Genomic DNA, 14,042 nt, shown 5'->3' with positions numbered 1-14,042 from the left:
GAACAAAACCCGATAACCTAACCTAACCTAACCTACCCTATTGATAAAGTTATTTAAATAATGTTTTATATAACTTTCTCAATATTTTTATGTATTTTTCATTAGTTTTACCTTTGAATATTGTTTATGAATGACTAAATAAATATTGACATGCCTAGAAATGTATAAAAATTGGCATATTTATTAACTTTGAACCCCCATAACTTTTTATGGGGGTGAGACTGACACGAACTTTTTATGGTACAGTGGTGGGGGAGACCTCCTCTTTCGACTCCCCCCCAACCACACCCCCGAAGGGGGTGGAGGCCATTATCTAGACCTTTACTAATAACTTTTCTACTAAAATGAGATACAATTATTGAGAAACAGTAACAGCTGAAATCATAAATAACTCTTACATTTTCAAGGTGAATAATCAATTAATATTATACTCAAAACCACACTTATTATGTGGGTCATGCGATTAGTTAATCCAGTACGTATTCTAAATAAAAATTGACACCTGCGCAGCGCAATTGTTTTAAAAGTGCTACCACTATAGAACCCTTCCAAAAGTGGTGGAACTTATGCGCCGCGACAGTGCCCTACAACAGTGCAAATATTATTATCTCGGGATTATAGCCTTTCGTTAATAAACATCGACATTTTTTAAACTGCATAAGAACACATCTACAACTACTCATTTTCGTTTTTCAATTGCATAAATCATAGTCAGCGCCTTAGAATGCGCCTTGAGTCAACCATAAACCTTTTAGTACGTTTTTTAGGGTTCCCTACCTCAAAAGTAACAAAGGAACCCTTAAAGGATCACTTCATTGTCGGTCTATCTGTCGGTCAAGACTCTTTTTCCCAGGAAGGCGTGAAAGTATCAAGTTGAAATTAATATCAAATATTCAGGTCTGTAATCTCTTAGAATGTGAAAAAAATCAAACTTCTATATAACTCAACGCAATCAAAAAGAACTGTTGTGTATGACGCATATGTTGGCACTTGCATATAGAAATCAAAACCAATAGAGTAATTCCAATTGTCCTACAATCATTAAATTTGGTAAGAAGCAATGACTAATAGCACAAGTATTAGGAAAAAATCGGAAATGCACGTCAAATAACTAAACTTTTTGTAAAAGTCATATTAAACTAATACAAAAAATTACAATTCTTTTGACGCCTCCTATATCTGACATTCCGGTAGGTGCTGCAGTATCTAATCGCGTTGAGAAAATTTTTTCTGCTACAATAAAATGAAACGCGTAATCCAAAGGTCTGACTGAACACTATTTCATAATCTTAACCAACGGTCGGCAACAAGCGGACCGCAGTCCAGATCCAGACCGAGGAAGGTCAGAAACTGGACCGCCAAAAACTTTTTGAAAGTATAAATTACTCCAAATAAATTATTTAAAAAATATTTTTCTGTAGATAATAGAGTATGTTTCAGCTTTAAGCGTCAGCCTGATTTTTTTTCTGAACCTCGATAAAAATTTTGAAAAACATCCGGACTCCACCTAAAATTACTTGCTGATCTCTGATCTAAACCGTTAAAAATATTATGGCATTCAGCCTTATTATTTTTTGGAGGAAAGAATATGTTTTTTCTGAACCTCGATAAAAATTTTAAAAAACATCCAGACTCCACCTAAAATTACTTGCTGACCTCTGATCTAAACCGTTAAAAATATTATGGCATTCAGCCTTATTATTTTTTGGAGGAAAGAATATGTTTTTTCTGAACCTCGATAAAAATTTTAAAAAACATCCGGACTCTACCTAAAATTACTTGCTGACCTCTGATCTAAACCGTTAAAAATATTATGGCATATAAAATGTTTTTAAATCTAGAATCCTTTCTNAAAATACTGACTCGAATAAGTGTATCTTTGGAGTACGACTCTGTCGGGGTGAAAAAGGATGACCAGGATTTATATAAAAATATTTAGGAAATACCAGTTACAAGTTACATCAGTAGATAGCAAAAGTAAATATGAAGCTTCTGATCAACTTAACATTCATTATTAACTTCAATTATTCTTTTGAAGAAAAAAGCACTTTTATGAGAGTGATATTGTTACTTACTACATACTTGACCCCTATTAAATCATAATCTATCAATTTCTGTTAATCCGAGTTCACGCATAGTACATTTTTAAATTTATGTAATAAGAAATGACACAAATACATAAATAATTTGGTGAAAGTTCCTGGCAGTTATCCAGTAGGATTACACTTATATATGGTACTTGCATGTAACTGCAGTAACGATATAATTTTTTAATTTTTTATTTGATACGATGATAAAATGGTAATTCAGCACGAGAAATCCCTTCACCCAGGACTAAACGTTGATTTTATTTAGTAAACCGGCTTTTAATTAACCTGTTCCCCTTCATGGGTGTTTCCTTGTATCCTGGTGAAACATTAAACAAGGACGAAGTACCTTAATCCTTTATATCTATGCATTAACTGGTAACTTCGTGATCCAGTAAGGTTGTGGACGAAACAGTGCAATTTTGATGCAACGGGATAACAAAAATAAAGAGAATAGTGCTCACCTGTTAGCAAACTATCCAGGTCCGACCCCTCCACGTCCTCCTTGCTTGGAAGTTTTTGTATTCCGATATTGCCACCTCCACCACCACGTAAACGTCATCGAACAAAAGGAAAATCGCGAAAGCTCGCTCGTCGGGAAAAAGCCCAAATTGGTGCTGCGGCAACGACAATAAAAGAACAACGACGCTGTCGAAGACGCTCACGATGCCGACGTCGCGACGTCGGCATCCATTGGTTCGTGGCAGGCAAACCTCCTGGTGTTGGACGCCCGTGCCGTAGGCTAGTGGCGGCGTGCTAGGTCACGTGCTCGTACACAACGGCAACGGGGGGTTGGACTAGACGGGCGGCACGCACGTGGAGGCTCCAATACTCGGAGACGGATACGCCCAATGCAGCTGTCGATCTAGTCTTATTTCTTATCATTTCCGCCATTTTCTTATTAAATTAAACTAAGTCCAACAACAATTCGAAATTCCAGTTGCAAAGGGAAAATCGTCCCCCCACCCCCCGTCCTACAACCTAAACCGCCACCAACTACGAAAATATGAAAACTCTATCTACTCTGCAAGCATGAATGAAAACATTAACCGTTAGTTCTTATAAATGTTAATGCTCGACTGTCCGCTTTTCCTAAACAGTTGTTTGCGATTTTTCCGCATAAGTAAGTATCTACCTATAATAGTATCCTAACGTATGACCACCGTTATTCTCAAGGAAAACATTTAACTAGATAGATCTATTTAAAAGTACAAATGATATTATTAACCCTTAGTTCATTCGAATCCACGTCTTAGGTCACTTTCACACAGTGCGATAGCGACAGATCCAAAATAAATTTATTTAAAGCGAACGCTTTCACACTGGTGCGATCCGATAATCAAATCGTTGCAGTAAAAAATGTTGCAAATACATTCCGATTTGTATTAACAAATCGTGCAATAGAAATACTGCACGACACTTATATTCAATGCAACTGAATGTACGTTTTACACATGTCGTGTGTTGCTCCTACTTATCGTTGTCCATGATTACCGATACTCATTCCCGCCGCACGTGCTAACCGCGACTTGCAGACATTAACATTCAAAGAAAAAAAGATTCAATTACGAAATAGTCGATTTAATAGAATTACTATTTTTCGCTAAACCAGACAATACTGCTAGGACAGGTAGGCTCGCATTACAACTTAAAACGTTGTCGAAACAATATTTAGTCGCATAATATGACAGCGGCGTTCCGATACGATACGACAATTTGCGTGCAGTGAATCGTGTCGCTATCGCATTGTGTGAAAGGGGCCTTATGCTCGTTTTTCTGCTTTTTTCCAAGAAATATCCTTAATTTTCCTCGATTTTCCGTGTGGGTATAGGCACCTTCCTTAACGTCAACCCTGTTCATTTTAGTTAATTCCATGTTTTTTGTTCAATTTTCTGTTTAGGAACTGGTGACAGACCTTCCTTAATGAAAAACTAAGAACAATTTATGATTTATTTAGAAACAATTGACAATGTTCACACATATGTATGTCAGTTTAACATGCTTATTGGATTCTGACAATGATTTTTTGATTTAATATTGAGAAATCTCTGATTTTCGTTAGGGTTAGGTTTTGCTATTAAAGAATGAAAGGTCGAGAGATTTGTTATGTATATGTTACCGGAAATGTACACAATTCCGAGGCTATTTAGGGAATCTATAAAATATCGTTTCATAGATTTTTTAACACAATATCCTGGGAAATACATACATTTCCTAGGAATTGTATGAAATTCCGATATTGTACTAGGAAATGTATAAAACTAAAGTTTTCTATGAATAAAATGAATAAAACACGTTAGTATCAGAGTTATCTGTAAATACAAAAAATCGCCTGTTCGGATGACGCAATATCGTCCCCTCGATCCGCTTTCCGTACCCATAGCAATTTTTACATTTCCTAGAAATTGTATACAATGACGGATTAGACACATTTCCGCTAACATATATATATATATATACATNATGGCAGGTTTATTGTACCACATCGGATGCTTATATATATGTATTTATTTGAGTCTGCACACACAATTACATACTTAAACGAAAATGTGTGTTAATTTTAACAAACACCGCTATTATGAATTTCATTAAAACGGCAAATTAGTTATGAATCGAGCAGAAGCTTATTAAAAAGGACAGGACGAAACAAGGGATCATCCACGGTGATTTTCATGGAGTGCTCACATATAGATAAATAGGCTTGATTCCGCAATTTGATTATCGTCATGCCATTTTACACATTCGCCAGTCGATTGTAAGCATCTATTAATGCGTGGACAAAATTGACAGTTGTCGCTGATGACATTAGCTGCAAGTGAAAAATTGCTGAACCGTTGCAAAAGCCAGCGCGACAGCGCCAATATGCTACATGATGATTGAATTGCTCCACAAATCTGCCAGTCGCATATTTTCAAAATATATAGCTACGTAGATAAAACGCGCACTATTTTCCACTATATTTATTGCTATATAACAACAATGGGGTTGCAAAATTTCAGCAACAACATAGGAAAGCAAATGTAAGGAAGGGAGTTAATACGTACGTGAGGATGTAATTGATACATTTTAATCTACCTATATATACCGAAAATACGACAAATATTTATCATTAAAGACAGGACAGGACCACAAACGAATTGTAAATAAACCGCGTGAACCATTTCAAAATTCTCCAATTTATATGAAACACTTTGATATTTAATAGTACCTATATAATATCAAATATTAATGTGAAAATTAATTCTCAACTTCTTCCCCACTATCACATCCTGGCCAGGAATCGAACCCGGGACAATTGGCTTTAGGCACTAATGCTCTGTAAGAAATTGAAAATGCAATTTCACATTAATATTTGATATTAACCACTATTAAATGTCAAAGTATTTCATATATATATGGTATTTATATAATTACATAAGTTCGACAGATCTGTGATTGTTGTTATTGTCATCTCTCGTAGCACAGTGGTAAGAGCATTGGAGGTAAAGCCAAAGGTCCCGGATTCGATTGCCGGCAAGGGTGTAACAACAGTAACAAATTTACCCTCCTTAACCTGAGGTAGTTTATAGTGGGTAAAGAATTGAAAATTAATTTTCACATTAATATTTTCCAATTTGAAAGAGAAGCTTCATATTGCCACCATGAGCGGTAAAGTGTTCCGAAACTAAAATTAGATGCAGATACAGTCGATTGAGAGCAAATTCCAAGACTATGAAAGTACAGAAAAAGTTTACAAGCACTATAAAGCACTTTTCATGATCAACTTGACTGAAATAATTAGTTATTCTGACAACATTCAGTTGAAACTCAGTGATCTACAAATTATTCTGCACTAGAAAACCTTGCCGCAAAAAAAATATCTTCAAAGTCACAAACTTCTTCCGGAAATTATTGCCAAAAGACATTTCTGCTATAACTGACCTGGCCTTTCAATGATTAAGTAGTTTTGAATCAACATATGTTTGTGAAAGGTTTTTCAAATCTTAATTTTGTAAAAAGTAAATACCGCGCTCCTCTAACTGAGTAGTCGGGTGACATATAGGTGCTTGTTATCTGAGTATCAACATCTAATCTAACACCTATCATAGGAAGACCATTAAAACAAAACCAATACTAAAAATCACATTAGTTTACCAATTACTTGAATTTAGATTTTTGTCAGATACATAAAATTTTGTTTGACCTTTGGCAGTAGATATTATTTATTTTATTATTTTAATAAACGACAATTAAATTTGAAAATGTTGATTTTTTGTTACACAAAACCAGGCTTTAAATGCTTAGGCAACAAAAGTAGATACCGTCAATGCGTCATTAATAATATGATCAGAAACTCGCCAGTGATTTTTAAATCGTCAGTTTCGCCTGACTGTTAAAAAGGGTGGATAGGCTTGATATAGAGAGACAAAAGATTAGAATGCTAAGTTGAGGATGACATATCAGTATTAGCATCTAGCAATTAGGATAGGGGTGGATCAATTTAAGGGCTTTTGGGTTGCAAGATGGATACAAAAGGTCCTCCAGACGATATTGTGACGAAAAAAATATGTGATATTAAAAAAATCCGATCATAAGGTTAGCAACCCTGCAGTCAATCAATTCTTGTGCGCGTCTATTGAACGGAACGGGGAATTCCCTGTCACTTGTTTTGTTATTGTTAGAACTGCGTTTTATTGTCATATTTTTTTTCGTTTACCATATACCCACATCATTATAGACAAAATGGTAATTGATTTATCATTAGGTAGGCCTCTAAGTAGTATAAGTCAGGGCGCCACAAAATCACAGTCTGCCCCTGAAATAGGAGTTAGTTAAATTTAAAGCAGCATGTAGACACAAGACTATTGGGTATAAAAATAACAGTATGTAAAAAAATAAATAATGGCACATAAAATGGATATAAAAATGGTGTTAGAGCTAATATAAAAATGAGAAGGGAAAAATTACTAGACAAAATAACATCTGAAAAGTCGGATTTCTTTGTACTTATAGAAAAAAAGCGGTAGAGATATGTGTTCCACCAGTCTTCTTTGTGGTTGAAGTAGGTGTTAGTGATTATATGTAAAATAAGGGTGTATGGTGTTACAGATCCCTCATTCCTATTTTGGAGAATTCTTAGCTACATCCAAGTACGGAAATGTTCGGGAACGCTTTAGTACGTTCCAGATTCCAGAGCTCTTTAGTGTTTAATTCAAAAAACCGGGTAACTTTTGAATAACAAAGAGAAATGTTTACTTTTTTTACTTTCGGCAGTAAATATGCGTCACAAAACTTTCGAATAAATTCTGCCTAGAAGATGAATAAATAAGAATAAAATAAGAACAATGCTATTCAAAAACATGGCCTTTTTTTAAAAAATTGCAAAAGTTTAATTTTTTTCCAATCTCATAGTATTTTGAAGTTGCAGTAAAAAGATATCGTACCCTTGCTTATTTTATTTCTCGATTCATCTTTTTATACTTCTGAAGTCTTAAGATAGGTAGGTTTATTGTACCACATCGGATGCTTTTAGTTCAATAATTTCCAATACAAAATCTTTTTCTTTACCGTCTTATTGATTCTTCGTTCAGATTATGTCAAAAGCAATCGTATATTACTTCTTAAATTAATGTACTGAATGCCTGCCAAGTGCATTCCAGATAAGGCTTTTCTAATTTTGTCTCTTACACATGCCATATATTTTATACACAATATGAATAGCTACCTACGGTTTTCCTAACAAATTAAAAGATATGCAACTTATCTCCTGATAGTTATTTTCATCTTCGATATGAATTTAATTGATTCCAGTTATAATTTGCAAAATGAACTACCCAAGCGGATCCAGAAACAATTCTTTAATAGCTTCTGGAATGAGTTGTCCTTTAATTTGGTTTTTCAAAATTTAGGACTTCTGAATAAAACTTAATCTCTCAAGTTAAGTGTTTTATGTTATTTTATGTTACTTTTTTTTCGGTAAAAATGAAGGCAGTTATTTTAATTTTTTCATGGAGCTCTCGAGAAGAGAACTTTCCACCATTTTCCCCCTTGGATCCACTACAAATTACTAATCATTCTATAGGAAATAGAAACAGCAAAAGTGACAAATAATATGGACCTAAAATGACTTAATAAATGATAATCAATCTAAGCACGCAGATGTAACATTTTATTGCAGAACAAACCTCAGCCAAGTCCTTGATAATCTTTTTACAAAATTACTTCCGTTTCATTTAAAAAGTTTCATCGACATTCATAAGCAACAATGTTGTTTAAAACCTAAGACAGTTATTGAAGAATTCTTACATTTTGTAGATATTTTTTCCATTTACTAAGTATTACAATTATATATGATAGATTTAATAATTTTTAAACAAAATTATAAAAAATTTAAAACTGAGTCATTCTTATTTAAAGTCACCATGGTCTATTTTAGCTACATTTCTTGTTAATTTCAACAATGGTGGCATGTAGACCCTGGACAATACGATCGAAAATTACTTTTTTTTAATTTTCCATAACATCTTTTTTTTTTTAATTCTTTCAAGCTCGTATTTAAAATTATTAATTCTTTCACCAAACCGAATTTCAATAAAATCTATCAACCAACCTTATGTCAATTCATTACCCCCATCAGGAGATATCAAACTGTGTCCTTTTGAATCACGTTGCGAATAAGTTGAGTGTCTTGTTTTTATCCCCTTTCAGTCATTCATTGATAACCTTTAAGGGCTAAATTAACATTTTTCTTCGAGTACTCAAGGTCATACTAAATTACTATTACATGCATGCCGCTACTAACTAATAGCAGCTTTTTGTTAACAATTTGTGTACCTAACAGTATAACGGCCGTTTTGACTGTAGGTAATTTAACTTGTTTAAACTTTAAAGTTTCTTTATACCAACATGTTTCCGATATAATAAATATATAATTAGAGATAAAGATATAAATAAATACAACTGCTAATTATGTATTCCCAGCCATCAAGTAGTCTCGATAATTTTCAGCTAGAAGAATTTTTAATCCAAAATGCCCTTTTTTCAAATAATATAAAAAATAAATATTTACAAGCAAAATAGCCTCATTTCTTTTTAATTAAAGTCATAAGTTTTAATAACCTAAATACAATAGGGTGCAGTTGCAAGGATCCAATTAAAATTTATCATTAATAATTTGTTGTTTTATTTTATTTCTTCCTACAGTCGGTGTACACATAAAGTGTACGCTTAATTTTCGTTCTAGTCAAGTACAGCGCATACTTAAGGCTAAAGCATTCTGTGCATTCTTATCCCGTTTCTGTTTTTAACGTTAGTGCATTTCATGTCGTTCAAGATGACGGTGACGACGATGGGAAAAGGGTAAGCGAGCGAGCGAACGAACGGGACTTGGAGGAGCAGGTACTTGGTGGCGGTAGATGTAGAGCGTCGCGACGCTCGCTAGCAGACGTCGTCGTCGTCGTCATCGTGGCCCTCGTGCAAGGTATCGCAGTAGTAATAAAGAAGGAACTGGGAGCTGGATGTGGGAGAGCGAGAGCGGCGGGCAGCGGCTCCATTAGCAAATAGCGGCCCAGTTCAGCCATAACCATATACCCACCCCATGAATTATTTCGAGGTATATTTTATGACCGCCTCAGCTAAACGTGTACTGCCACATACCGACGCCACCGACGCGACGCGTCGTCAACAACCCTCCACCGCCGCGCCGTAGAAATCGTGCACGTTTTAGACCAACATGTTTCTACGTGCACACATTCTTTTACGATTTAAGTCCAAGTAGTAATGCCTCTCTTTCAATTTATTTCAGATCAAATAAATTAAGTAACAATTAGCAATATACAAGAGTGTTATAAGTGTAATATGCACATTTAGTAGTGTTAGGAGACTTAGAATTAGCTTCCTTTATTTAATAAAGTAAATAAAAATTCAAACTGGTCTCAATCGATAATTTTTCACAAGTCAATTAATGCGAAGAATAAGTGTAATAAGAAGAGTGTAATTAATCATTAGGAAATCGTTTTGTCGAATTTCTTTAACGTTCTTTGAAAAGTTTATCAATAAACAATAAAACAATGAAATTTGGGATTAATATTTCGAAGGCAACCGTCCAAACATTCATGTTAAGTAGTATCTACGTTATATTGGCAACCAAATGTTTTTTTTTTCAGGAATTTCTATTAATTAGACTAACGACCTACAGCAAAAAGCTTATGTAACAAAGGCTACATTGCATCGACAATATTCAATTAAGAGTATTTATCATTTATGTCTTTATTTACTTGTGGCCTAGGTTAAGAAGCCTCTAATATCAACCTTCGACCATCCATCAGCATCAAATCTGTCGCTAGTTTTCATGAGGTAGATCCCATACAAACAACCCAAATAGGATTTTCAATACTAAAACTTTAAACACAAGAATAATCATAAGGTCGTCAGTCCAAAGACTGGTTGGACACCCACCCCGACTTCTTCGCATGTGTACAGTAAATTAATATAAGTAAATCTTTTACTGCCCCTATTTATTCTTGTTTCTGCTTCTTTGATGCCTCTAACAAACTCTTCTCGTCTCAGAAGGTGTTCTACCATCTTGTCTTTCTTTTTTCTTATTGACTTCCATGACGTCCTTCATTCCTTTACTTACTCTTTATCATCGCCATAATATAACATAACATCTCAAACGCTTCTAACTGTATTAATGTAAAAATTCATTTTTAAATATTTTACCCACTACAAACTACCTCAGGGTTAATGAGGGAAAATTTGTTGCTGTTGTCACATCCTCGTCGGGAATCGAACCCGGGATCTTTGGCCAGGCGAGAGTGTGATTGGAAAATTAATTTTCACATTAATATTTGATATTAACCAATATTAAATGTCAAAGTGTTTCATATATATATTTCTTCTAACGGTCTTTTCCACTTCATATTTCACACTTCTACATAAGGTTTGTGCTCCAAGCATACCTTCACTTTAAACAATCTTTTTCGGGCTTAGTTCTTGATCAGTAATTTATCGAGATTGGTGGCCGATTGGAAAGAAAAACCGAAATGTTAAAAAAGTTAATCGAAATTACCAGACGCATTCCTCATTAAAAGCATATATGTAAGTAAAAAAAGCTCATCATTGCATTGATATAAAAGCTATAGTAATTAACAGGTAAATTATTCCAATTTTTGATGACTTTTGCGATATTTTGTTTCATCTGATTCTAATATGCTTTTTTCGTCATATTTCAGATTGCAGTTTCATTCCGCCTTCTGCAGGAATGGTGAGTGGTAAGTGTTTTTACCATATTCCTCTATTATCTTCTTTGAGTCCAATTTGGTAATTCGCTTTTTATTTTCAAAATCAAATTAAATGTGAAGATCTGCAAAATAACTTTCAGCGAATTGAATCTTTTATTATATTTCTTCTTCGTTAATATAACAAAGCTCTAGAATATCTTCGTAATGCTAAGTATATCAACTCTGTACTAAAAAGTTTTAAGGCGCCTTATTAGACATGTTTTTCACTGATTCTTTTGCCGACGTCGCACCGTCATATAAGCATCAGTACCATTTATTGAATGATTCCTGGACTGAAAAGGAATTCGTCAACGTTACGAATCCGTTGTTAGTTGTCGGAACGGCAGCGTAATTATTGAACTCTCCCGACTATTTATCTGTTCAAATTAGTGAGTTCTCGGTAACCTGAAGTCATTTGCGAAACATGTACAAATGACGTCCGGAAAAAGAATTCTCCGACTTCGTCCTAATGGAAATACGTTCTACCGAGCTTCTGTTTCGCTCGAACGCTAAATTCAAATTGCCTTCTCGCAACAATTTAACTCATATTACCGGTAATGTACCCCTGCTCTATCCCCTCAGGTGGGAACTATAACTGTTTTTCTGGAACTTCCCGAGATAAAAATGTTCAGTCTCTCAGAGTCTCTGAAAGCGAGACTCGAGTTTGCGTCTCTCATCGAGTCTCTCTGGTGTCGCTAAGAGAGACTGTCAAAAAAACTGTTTAGCGTCTCTGAACGAGAGACTCGAATCGCTCAGTAAGTGATGACCCGATAGATATGGTTAAAATTTTCTAAGTTTAACATATTTCAGAGATCGGAGTCTTTCTACGAGAGACTCGAGTCTCTCAATTTTTCAGTTTTATTTATTCAGTCTCTCTGTGAGAGACTCGAATCTCTGAATTAACAATTTTATCGTTCGAGTCTCTCATACAGAGACTGTGAGAGATCCATAAAAACACCTATGCAACAACTGAGAGACTGTGAAAGACTGCGAGAGACGCTCTCAGAGACGCTGAAAGAGTCTGAGAAAGACTGAAAATTTTTGTCTAGGGTTCTACAGAAATGTTTTTATTTAATCGACGAATCTTTTAATGTTCATAAAAAGAAACGGCTCAACGACTGTCTTTAACTGAGAAAACTTTTTCACTACAATAGTTATTGGAACTATGTTTCTTGGGTGGAGTAAGAAAAAATAAACGTAAACTAAAAAAACTTAAACATTTGGGTGTTTCACCCTACCCGCTGACATTGGTAAACGGACAATCCCTCCAACATACACTGTGGTGCAAAGCCGAAGAGTAAGGCGGAAGGCCCACTTAAGCTTCTTTTTCATAATCGCGAATTACCCCAACATTGAACTAAGTGATCTAAGAAGACCGTAGAAAAGTTTGGCCTAGAGCAGGCGGACTCCGAATCAAGCCGGTGACCACCGGAATGCTTAGCTACAATTCAGACCACAAGTCTACAATCAATCAAATCTGCGACATATGTATATTACTTTTTCTTTCTATTATGGTACTGGCAGTGTTCGAATGACAACATATTAAAAAAAGACGATCATGTATTAGCATACATGCGTAAGAAGTGAAACTTCTTTGGATTGTATATTAAAGTAGTATTTTTAAAAACAAAATGGCTTAAACTATTACATTAACTTATTAACAAACATTAGAAAAAAACCTTTATTTCAAGCAGACGAATGAGGAACATTGGTTTAGTTTTGTTAAAAACTTTTAGGTTTGCACCGTACAGAAATAGAGAGGAATTATAAATCAGAACAAACCAACAAAAACGCATATGCAATGCATATATAGTAGGGGAGACCGGGGATGGTTGAATAGTTTTTTACTGAATNGAGACGTAGGGGAGACCGGGGATGGTTGACTAGTTTTTTACTGAATAGTTCATATTTTTTGTGTTTTAATGAATATAGACAAGAAAAGCATGTTAATTGATAGAAAATCTATTAACCTAATAAAAATATGTAATATTTAGTTGTTCGTTTAGTATAATAGTGATGATTTAATGCATTTTACAAAATACTAAATCTTAGTCAATCTACCCCTGGTCCGGGGTAGGTGGATCATATGCCCGCGGTAAATTGACTCATATACCAATAAGAGTTAAATCATGAGAAGTTAAACATTTTTTAATATAATTAAGCGTTTTATTAAAAAATAAACGACCTAAATCAGGTATACAAGCATTTCTTAAAATGTCTTTAACAAAATTATCGTAAACAGTAGTCAAATTAGTAAAGAATAAATTAACGTTGCTTTTGTTAAATGATGTAGCTCTCGATAGGCTTGTTGCTTGAGGTAATCGGATTGATAGAGAAGGATGACGTTTAAGAAAAGAGTCCAACCAATCTTTACCAGCTAACAATTTTTCTCTCCAGGAATAACGCATTGCTTTGTTATTCTCTCATCACTCATTTTCGAGTCTCATATGTCTGAATAATTATTCAACCAGCTCCGAAAAAAAATTTTATCGCATGGCTAGCCTGAACACTGCCGTTGACTAGAAAAATAAGATATGAAATATGATAAATGTGCCCTCATTAAACGCTAGGACTAATAGAAAAATGATTTACATAAAACGTGTAGGCATCAGATCAAAAAATACAATATATCAAAATATTACTTACGTGACTGAAATATGAAAAACATGTCACTGTTCGAAAACGACGCACGACC

Source organism: Agrilus planipennis, unplaced genomic scaffold (genome assembly GCF_000699045.2).
Source record: "Agrilus planipennis isolate EAB-ADULT unplaced genomic scaffold, Apla_2.0 scaffold36, whole genome shotgun sequence".
Taxonomy (NCBI): Eukaryota; Metazoa; Arthropoda; class Insecta; order Coleoptera; family Buprestidae; genus Agrilus; species Agrilus planipennis.
The sequence above is the reverse complement of the archived record's forward strand: the minus strand, read 5'-3'. Positions refer to the sequence as shown.